This window comes from Pan paniscus, chromosome X (assembly GCF_029289425.2).
Source record: "Pan paniscus chromosome X, NHGRI_mPanPan1-v2.0_pri, whole genome shotgun sequence".
Classification (NCBI taxonomy): Eukaryota; Metazoa; Chordata; class Mammalia; order Primates; family Hominidae; genus Pan; species Pan paniscus.
This window is the reverse complement of record NC_073272.2, coordinates 122,309,438-122,319,573: the sequence shown is the minus strand read 5'-3', so window position 1 is coordinate 122,319,573 and position 10,136 is coordinate 122,309,438. Positions and strand designations below refer to the sequence as shown.

The 10,136-nt window shown below is 38.7% G+C and overlaps 1 non-coding gene across 1 annotated transcript; it reads right to left on the bottom strand.

Moving 5' to 3' along the window:
* Nucleotides 1–9,610: 9,610 nt before the first annotated feature.
* On the bottom strand, nt 9,611–9,830 carry LOC112438649 (small nucleolar RNA U3). The gene has a single exon (XR_003027039.3). It is a non-coding gene; the product is annotated as a small nucleolar RNA U3 (small nucleolar RNA).
* Between the last annotated feature and the right edge of the window lie 306 nt (nt 9,831–10,136).

The window sequence follows — 10,136 nt, the reverse complement described above, 5'->3', positions numbered from 1 at the left end:
TGCCAGCATGAAGTTTTGCATGTGAGGTACCTCCTAGTCACAGGTGGAACAAGTAGGTATTAGGCTGTCTACCAAGTAAAAGAAGTATACCACGAAAGGCACACTGTAAACACCCATGTCCAACTCCCTTTCATTTTCCACTAGGGCAGAGTGGCCAGCTCCTTTGCTACTGGGACCCCAGTTTAGTTGGGGGCTCTCAAAACAGCAGCCGCATAACTCTCAGCCTGAGGATGGTGGCAGCTTCCTTATCTTAGAAAACTAGAGAGGCTTTTGAACACCTTTTTGCTTTCTGGGGATTCTCTTTAGCAAATACTAGGTAAAGGTCAAAGGGAGTAACAGCTCCATTAGAGGTGATTCTTAGCAAGAGACTTTTTTCTCCAGTCTGGCTTGCTAGGCTGTACCATTTATAATCTGAAGGCAGAAAGCCAGTTTGTTATTGTGGGTAGCGTTGGTAAAACACAACAAAAGCTTCCATAGATGGGGACTTATATTTAGCAGGTCTTCTCAGCAGCAAGTTTCAGATGGTTTTAGCCATCTGAGGTGGAGGTAGATAGATGATTAACTGCTCCAGATTAGGTCTGTGGCTTATAGAACTTTGGATCCCCAGCCCATAACTTGTAGTATGTAAGAAAATATGCATGTTTATAATTTATGTTGTTGTTATCAGTAGCCAGTGATTATTGAGAGCTTACTCCATTTCAGGCATTTTAAATATATTTTTTACTTGTTTAATTTAATCTTCACAAGTAACCCTATGAGGTAAACACTATTATTGTTCCCATTTTATAAGTGAGAAAACTGAGCTACATGACCTACTTGAGATCACATAGATAGTAACTGGCAGAGCCATGATTCAAATCTAAGTGTGACTGGCTTCAGAGACTACATTCTTAGCCACTACCCTATACTACCACCTTCAAGTCAGGTTAATTCAATGAGGGCTGACCTCATCCTTGGGTGTGGTAGATAACTACCTAGGTCGTGTTATTTGTGAATTGCTACAATATTCAGCCAAGTCAACTTTTAGCATTTCTATCTCTGTTAGACTTTAAAAGTGGATTCATACATAGTTTGATAAAGATATGTAATTTTCCATAGAAACAAATAATGTGGGCCAATGTGCCTGCATAGTTATTAATGTACTTTTTTTCTTTCCAAAGTTCCATGCAATGGGATGGTCCAGGTTCAATGACACAGTCTTGATAGGTCAAGAATGTAAGATTCAGCTTTGAAATATGACCATTGAAAGACCTTAATGACACCCAAGGTACAATACTGGGGAAATTGGATACTTTTGTGCTAGAAATATATTAATAGCAATTTGTCATACAAATGACAAATTACTATTAATTTGTCTGTCAGGATAAAAAGGCTGTTCTAGGTGTTGAGTGTGGGTGGAACAGAGTAGCACTCTATGGATATGTGTGCATCATGTACAGGAGGAGATGAGATAAATTTGTACTTTCTCCAATCTGTGTCTCTTTGTTTGTATCTGTGCTTAATTACAATGTGGGAAACTAAGGTAGGTTAGACAAATTTCTAGGACGTGGTATTTTTAGAAGTTTATTGTTAAAGTGCCAGTGCCCTTTGAGAAAGGTTTTAGACGTCATTGGTTCCTCAGCTGTAGTTATCTACTAAGGTGGAATCTGAGGAATCCCCGGTTTACTTAATTTTACTCTGAGCTTAAATCTGAAACATGGGCTAGAAGAGTGAGGGGCCCTATTTAGGGGATGATGGGATGGCAGAGATGGAAGGTAAAGTTAATGCTTGGGTTTTGGGTAACTGAGGGAGATAGTACCTCTAACTTTTGGGGAGAGGCAGAGGCAGGCAAGAGGGTCAAAAACTGGCTTTACCTCTCTTTAATTCACAGCCTGACTCAGAGCACATCTATCTTGATGGGGACAGAATTTCTGAAAAGCCAGTTGGTGTTGCTGTTTTAGCATTGATTATTCCCTCTCACCCCAAATACACTGCTACTTGAATTCTGAATGGTGATACAAGGAGCCATAGTCGAATGCTCAGCAGTCTAAACAAAGTCCATAGAAAGTTCTCTAAATAAATCTAAGACTTTGTAGTGAAAAAAGAAAGTGCTTGCTTTCAGAATGTTTTTCTAACTTCAGAAACACAAAACAACACTTCGCTCACAGTGGGAATTAATTGGTTAATGAATTCATTTTACAAAAGATTTCATCAAGGTGTTCTTCAATAAGAACTCTGGTAATGGAAAAATATGAATGCTTCCAGAAAATTGAGAAAATATGGTGCAACAGAAAGAGCACGGGCTTTGGAAAGTGGCAACCCTACTTTGCAGTCTGGGCTCTTCCACTTACTACCTGTGTGGTCTTGGGCAAGTTGCTTAATTTCTCAGTTTCAGTTCTCTGATCTATAACATAATGATGATAATAGCATATAACTCTGCTTCAGAGTTATTGTGAAGCTTTAGTATGATAACATATGTAAAGTGCATAATACAGTTCCTGGAACATAGATTTTGGAAAGTCCTAGTTCCATTCCTTCTCCTCGATGGAAGAGGCTACATTGGGGCACAAGTTCTAGAGGGACAGGAGCCACAACTTATGAAATAGTGATCCTAATGAAGATATAACAGCACCAAAAACATGATGCAATTCTGTAAGCACAGATGATACAGTCTCTACAAATGGCTTGTGCACAGTGTCTCAGATAGCAAGTCTCTGCAGTGCCTGGAAGAATAGGATGGACACCAAAACATGATGGCAGCATCAAATGCAGTTGGTACTGGCGCTCTAATCACTATCAAATATGGCAAAAGTCCCTTCAGTATGCTCCTACAGAACCATTCTTGTGCACCAAGAAAGTGGCTGCTTAGTTGGGTGAGATTTTCAATGTGAATTGTCACTAGCAGTTGGGGAAAAGTTCGCATTCCCAGCCAAGACTACAATACCACAATACCATTTTAGCTATTCAAACGGAGAAAAAATAAGTACTTATAAATGTTGGAGAAGATGTGGAGAAAATGCACTTATATACACTGCTTTTAGGAACGTAAATAGGCACAACTCTTCGGAAGATAGTTTGACAGCTTCTATAAAATATTAAAACAGACCTTTGCGTCAGCTCAGCACTTCCACTTCTGTGTATATGTGCCAGAAACATACCCTTATGTGCATTTGGAGACATACAAAAGCTGATTATTGCATAGTTAGTTGTAATAGACTGTAGAATGGTTAAGCATTAAAGCACATTCATGTAATAAAATATTATGCAGCCATTTAAAAATGAAGTGTATTAGGTGCAGAGACATGGAAGTATTCCTGTGATTCATTGTTGAGATATAAAATCAAGTTACAGCAGAGTACATGATATGAATTTTAATACCCAAATGGTATATACTTACATTTGCATTAAAAAAAATCTGGAAGGATATGAGTGTTGGTAGTGGGGGGAGTTTTGAAGGGTCACATTACCTATTCAATTTCTAGATGTCTGCATTATTTGCAATTATTTAGATGAAAATGTTTTACTATTGCAAGCTTTTAAGTAAATCATAAAATAATAAAACAAATGTAAGTAATAGATTGGCTTAATCATTTCTAGCCCACATGTGCTTTGAATTTTCTCAGTTTTCAGATATTAAGATAGTAATAGTAGCTAACATTCATTAAATACTTATGTACCAGGCAATATTTTAAGTTATTTACTAATAAATCTTCATGTATATTTATCTTCACATTATACCTATATAATCCTCACAAGATCCTTATGAGTTAGAAACTATTTTCACTCACACTTTGTGGATCAGAAAACAAATCTCAGAGAAGTTCAATATCACATTAAATCCCATACATCTTGTAAGTGGTGGAGCTGGTATTTGAAGCCAGAGGGCATGGCTTCAGAGTCAGTATGCTTAAGAAGTATTTCATATTGTCACTCAGATGAAAGTGGTAGACTACACCAGTCTATATTCTAAAAAGTTGAGAGACTGCTTGGGCAGATGCATGCTCTCGCGCTCTCTCTCTCTCTCTCTCTCTCTCTCTCACACACACACACACACACACACACAGAAATACACATGAAAAATGCAATACAGGCTGGGCACAGTGGCTCACGCCTGTAATCCCAGCCCTTTGGGAGGCTGAGGCGGGCGGATCATGAGGTCAAGAGATTGAGATCATCCTGGCCAATATGGTGAAACCCCGTCTCTACTAAAAATACAAAAATTAGCTGGGTGTGGTGGCAGGCGCCTGTAGTCCCAGCTACTTGGGAAGCTTAGGCAGGAGAATCTCTTGAACCTGGGAGGCAGAGGTTGCAGTGAGCTGAGATTGCGCCACTGCGCAATCTGCACTCCAGCCTGGGTGACAGAGCGAGATTCTGTCTCAAAAAAAAAAAAAAAAAAAAAAAAAAGCAATACAAAGGTATGTACTATAGAGTGCTAAAGAGATTGAATGCTACAGGAAGCATCTAGGAGATGTTCATTGTAGGCTCAGGGAATCATGATCCATACTTGGAGTTGAACCTACAGCCCTCCTTTTCACCTGGTTCTTCCTGCAGCCAAGAATATGCTTAGTTGAAAAGTTGACAAGGGTACCGTAACGGCTTGCGGCTAAAGAATAAAACAAAGCCTATAAACCTACCCGGAGCCCTGCATATATGTTACTTCTCATAGCAGAGCTTGGGCAGTGCAGCAGCCCTGAACCCAACCATGGTAACTGAAGTAGGTCTATTAGCCTGTACTGCAGTGAAATCTGCAGACTAGGCCAGGAGAGCCATTGTAGCATTTTCTGCCTCAGCCTCATCTCTCATTAATATGGAGGAATTCCAATCTAAGGTTACACAAAACATCACAACCAGAAGTCCTTTGATACTCTCTATTTACTCTTCTGAGAGTATCTCAAAAGTTTGAGGAAACTGAAGCTCAGAAAACTGAATTAACTTGTTCAAGATCACATTGCTATTTTGGTAACATATATGGCAGAATATTACTTTCCTTTGAAGCAAAACGTATCTTTTGAGTAAAGGATTTATTTTGCCTTGTGATGTAGATAAAGGATTCAGGGGGCTTTCATATAGGATTTACTTTCTCCCTCTTTCTCTCTCTAAATACACACACACGCATGCACACACACACACACGTACGTATACAACAATTTCACTTCTTGATGTTTTTGTTTGTGCTTTTCACTGTAGGTTATCATCTACCCTCCATATAACATATGGGTGAAATTTGGGTCAGACCTTTTATCTCTAAACATGAAGGGAAAGGGGAAAATGTTTGTTCTTCCCAGCTACCACTTTTCAAAGGTATCATTATCATTGCCAGAGAATAAATAATGGGACTCCTAATAGAATCCTGAGTACTGGCCCAAGTTTTTAGAGATGGCATTTCACGTGCTTTCTTGGAGGACATTGAGTTAGTACCTCTGAGACATGATCGATTATAAAGGGCCAGGGTTAGAGTTACATAACAGGTCCGCCTACAGGAAACACTTTATAAAACAGGGGGATGGAAAAAATGTGCTGTGCCATTGCATAATAATCTTGTGAAAAACAAAATGCCTTATTCATTTTAATATAAACACTGGAAAAAAATGTTGAGTCTTCACTCTGTCTAATCAATTGCAGGGCTTTGCAATAAAAGTGAGGCTGCTTTTCCCCACTAATAAGCACAAAATCAATCTTCAAAAGCAACATATTTTATTGCACCTATTCTTGGCTCTTCAACCTCCCAATTTATAAATGATTTTTTTTGTAAGTTGGGTGGAGAGGTGGGGAAGAGCAGACCAGGACTCATTAGGTGTCTATAGCTTTCTGAGCTATGTGTCATGGGGGTGTGTTCAAAGTCCTTTCCAGTTCAATAGTAGCATCTATGCTCTCGGGGCCTTTATCCTCAGGCCCAGAAAGGTTAATTTGGGGGTTTATTCATGCAGGGTATATGCACACCAAAAGGTATGGCAGAAAGGTTTCTTGATACAACTATGCTTCGGATAAGCTCTGACCCTTGGCAAAATGGTTATCCATGCTTATTTTAGGCCCAACCAAGCCCATCATTCCTTGATCATCTCTGGGATATTTCATACCTGCCTACACATAAAATATCATCCTTAAATTTTATTTCCCCATCCAAACACCCAGACAACATCCTGTCTCTTCTTCCTTTATGCTGAAAGGAGCTCTTGCCTTTAGCGTACTTCTTGTTCTAAAAATTTTTAAAGGTGAATTCTTCCAAGAAACATTTCTTAGCACCCCTCCCATAGGCCTTGCCTTCCAATATAGATCTAGATACTCCTCTTCAGGATTATCTTGATACACCTTGCTTTATCTGTCATCATCTACTTACATGGCTTTCTTACCCCCGTTCACAGAATGCTCAAGGATAGGGAACAGGTATACTTTGGTTTTGTATCTGCATCAGGTGGCACAGTGCTTGGCCCAGAGAAAGGGCTCAGACAGCATGCCTTAAATCAAACTAAATGCTGCCTTACCCGATATCATGAAATAAGAGGGGGCAGTAATAAGAAAATTAGGAAAATGCCCCCAGTAGAGTAGATTTTGAGAAGTAGCTGTATTCAAAGAGCCTAAAAGCAAAAAAATATGGAGGCCGTAAGTTGCAGCAGAACTGCAATCAGGGATAAAGAGCTTGAATCTGTGACCTGGACATACTTACCTTCGGTTTGTGTCCTTGGAGCCAACCATTGCCAGGATTATTTCCTCAGAGAGGTGTCTTCATTGAGTCATATTTATAACTTATTTACCTAAGTTGAGTTGTATTTCATGGGTAGTTTACCTAGTCCAGAGACTCTCAGTAACATTCAGGAAACATTACGTACCCATGATGAGCAGCAAGAAACAGCTGTCTTGATTGATAGAGCTGCTTATTTGCTGATCAGGAAGGCAGGTGGTACCAGGCCAGGGCCTGCTGGCATTATTATGGAAAAAGAAATAGCTCTGTTTCAGTAGAAGCTCTACTAGTCAAGGTGGTATTAAAAAATGAGGAATGAGGGTTTTTCTAAGATGAAGAATGTCAGTGCAAATGGAGAGGAGAAATAGGAGCGTGAGGTTGGGGAGGAGAGAAAAATTACTTGATCCCTATAAATTAGAATTGCATCTTAAAATAATAGCAAATACTTACAAAGTATTTACTCTGTGCCAAGTATGGTATAAGGATGATATAAGGATGATCTTACTGAATTCTCACCATCACCTTATGATGTAGTTCTATTATAAACTTGTTTTATACATGAAAATAGCAGGGCTTATGTAAGTGAAGTAACTTACCAAACACCACAGAATTGATAAGTAGCAGAAATGGGAATTTAAACTTAATTTGTTTGATTCCAAAGTTCAGTTCTTTCCTCTAATTAAAGGTACGGTTTACATGAAGTAAAAGGCACAAATCTGAAGGGTATAGCTGTATAACATTTTACTTATATATGTGGCTACATGATTACCACCCAGGTCAAAATATAGAAAATTTACAACATCCCAGCAAGTTCCCTCGCACTCCTTCCCCATCAATACTGCCTGCCCTCCACACACACAAACACACACACACACACACACACACACACAAACAGATAATCACTGTTCTGACTTACATCACCATCTATCAGTGGCTCTCAAATTGTAGACTCCAAACCAATAGCGTCAGCATTATCTGGAAACTTATTAGAAACACAAATTCTCTTTGTTATTTACCCAGTAGCGATTCAGGAGCAGGTTGTTCAGTTTCCATGTAGTTGTGTGGTTTTGAGTGAGTTTCTTAATCCTGAATTCTAATTGATTGCACTGTGGTCTGAGAGACAGTTTGTTGTGAACACTTGGACACAGGGCAGGGAACATCACACACGGGGGCCTATCGTGGGGTGGGGGGTTGGGGGAGGGATAGCATTAGGAGAAATACCTAATGTAAATGACGAGTTAATGGGTGCAGCAAACTAACATGGCACATGTATACCTATGTAACAAACCTGCACATTGTGCACATGTACCCTAGAACTTAAAGTATATATATATATATATATATATATATATATATATATATATATATATATATAAAGATATCATCTAGCCCAATAATAACCAAGAAAACTTAGAAAAATAATAAAGGGAACTTGGACTACGAGATGTTAAATGGTGTTAAATAATGTAAAACTAGAAAGAAAAGACAGACATATTAAAAAAATTCTCAGCCCCCACCCCAGACCAACTGAATTGGAAACTGGGAGCAGGGCCCGGAAAATTGTGTTTTAACAAGCTCTCCAGGTGATCCTGTTGCACAACTGAGTCTGAGAACTGCTGCATAGAGCAGTTCTGCATGTTTTAGAAGTTCATATACATAAATAGAATCATATAATATGTCCCTTTTTGTGTCTGGCCTTTTTTCTCAGCAAAATATCTGAAATTTATTCACGTTGTTACATGTATTAAGTTGGTGCAAAGCTGATTATTGTGGTTTTTGCCATTACTTTGGCAAAAACTGCAATTACTTACTTTTGCACCAACCTAAATATCAGTAATTTTTTTTTTTTTTGAGACAGTCTCGCTCTGTCACCAAGCTGGAGTGCAGTGGCACATCTAGGCTCACTGCAACCTTGGACTCCCTGGTTCAAGCAATTCTCCTGCCTCAGCCCCCAGAGTAGCTGGGATTACAGGCACGCGCCACCATGCCCAGATAATTTTTGTCTTTTTTTTGTTTGTTTTTTAGTAGACACGGGGTTTCACCATGTTGGCCAGGATAGTCTCGATCACCTGACCTTGTGATCCGCCCACCTTGGCCTCCAAAAGTGCTGGGATAACAGGTATGAGCCACTGCGCCCAGCCAATTCTTTCATTTTAAATTGCTGATTAGCAATCAATTGTATGAATATACAATGTTACCTCTTTGAGAGATCATCATGGAACTTTTGTTAAGGGAAGTATGTTTTCTTACTTTTTTATTTATAGCAAATAAAATTGTGGAATCACTAAATTAAGGCCCAAGTTATGCAAGAGAACAGATCATTATGTCATATAATTTCAGAAAGGCAATGCAGCCCTCACAACAAAATCTTTCTTACTTGCTTCCTAATGCCAGAAATTTATTTAATAGGGAGCCAAGAATTTATTCCATAATAAGCATTAATATTTAAAAGGCATGTGTGTATTACAAAAATAAAAAAAAAATTATACTGAAGTGTTAATGACCTATCCTTTCTTGACAGTACAGTATGTATGCTATCACTTACTTATCCAAATCCTCAACTGACATTAATAATCAGTCATGCTACTTTTATATTTTGATTTCCAATGGAATCTCAGGATTCCTCTCATCAAATTATCCCAGGCAGGAACTATCAATCCATCACAACTGACATACCATCTCTGGCTTAATTCCTCTGTGTGTGTGTGTGTGTGTGTGTGTGTGTGTGTGAGAGAGAGAGAGAGAGAGAGAGAGGAGAGAGAGACTTTGGTGCAACTTAGAACTAGACAGAGGGGATGTATGGATCAAGAAGAGAAGCAAAGTCACATTTTCTCCTGCAATTACATTTGAAAGCCTATGGGGTTTGGGTGGCCAGGATGCACTAAATTCCTTTCTTTTTCTTTTATTTTTTATTTTTATTTTTATTTTTTACTTTTAATAACATAAACAGGAGCCAGTTAGAATGCATCCTGTCCTCTTACTCTCTTAGTGAAAGAGAAAAATCATCATCAATGGCAAATGGCAGTTGCAGTGAGGCAACACAATACTGCGGGCCAGCTTTATGCTCAGGAGAGAACGCTGCACCTCCTCCTCAAGGTTTCTGGTGCTCTACATATTCACATTAACTCCTCTAGTAATAAGCTATAAAAATTAACCCCGAAAGTATAGCCTTAGTAAATTATTAGTTAACTGAAGCTGTAAGAAATCAATGTAGTAACAACAAACAATGACAACAACAACTATTACTATTACTACTTTTACTGAGAGCTTTGTGTTGAATGGCAAGCAATTCACCTGAATTGTCTCATTTAATCCTCAAAACCCTTCCAGGCCAATATTATTCCCATATTAAATATTAAATATTAGATGGGTACCCAAATCCACATGAAAGAGCTGAGATCCAAATCCAGGTTATCTGATTTTATATCCCGAGTTCTTTGGAAACCACTACTCTTTACTGACACTGAGATAACTGGAT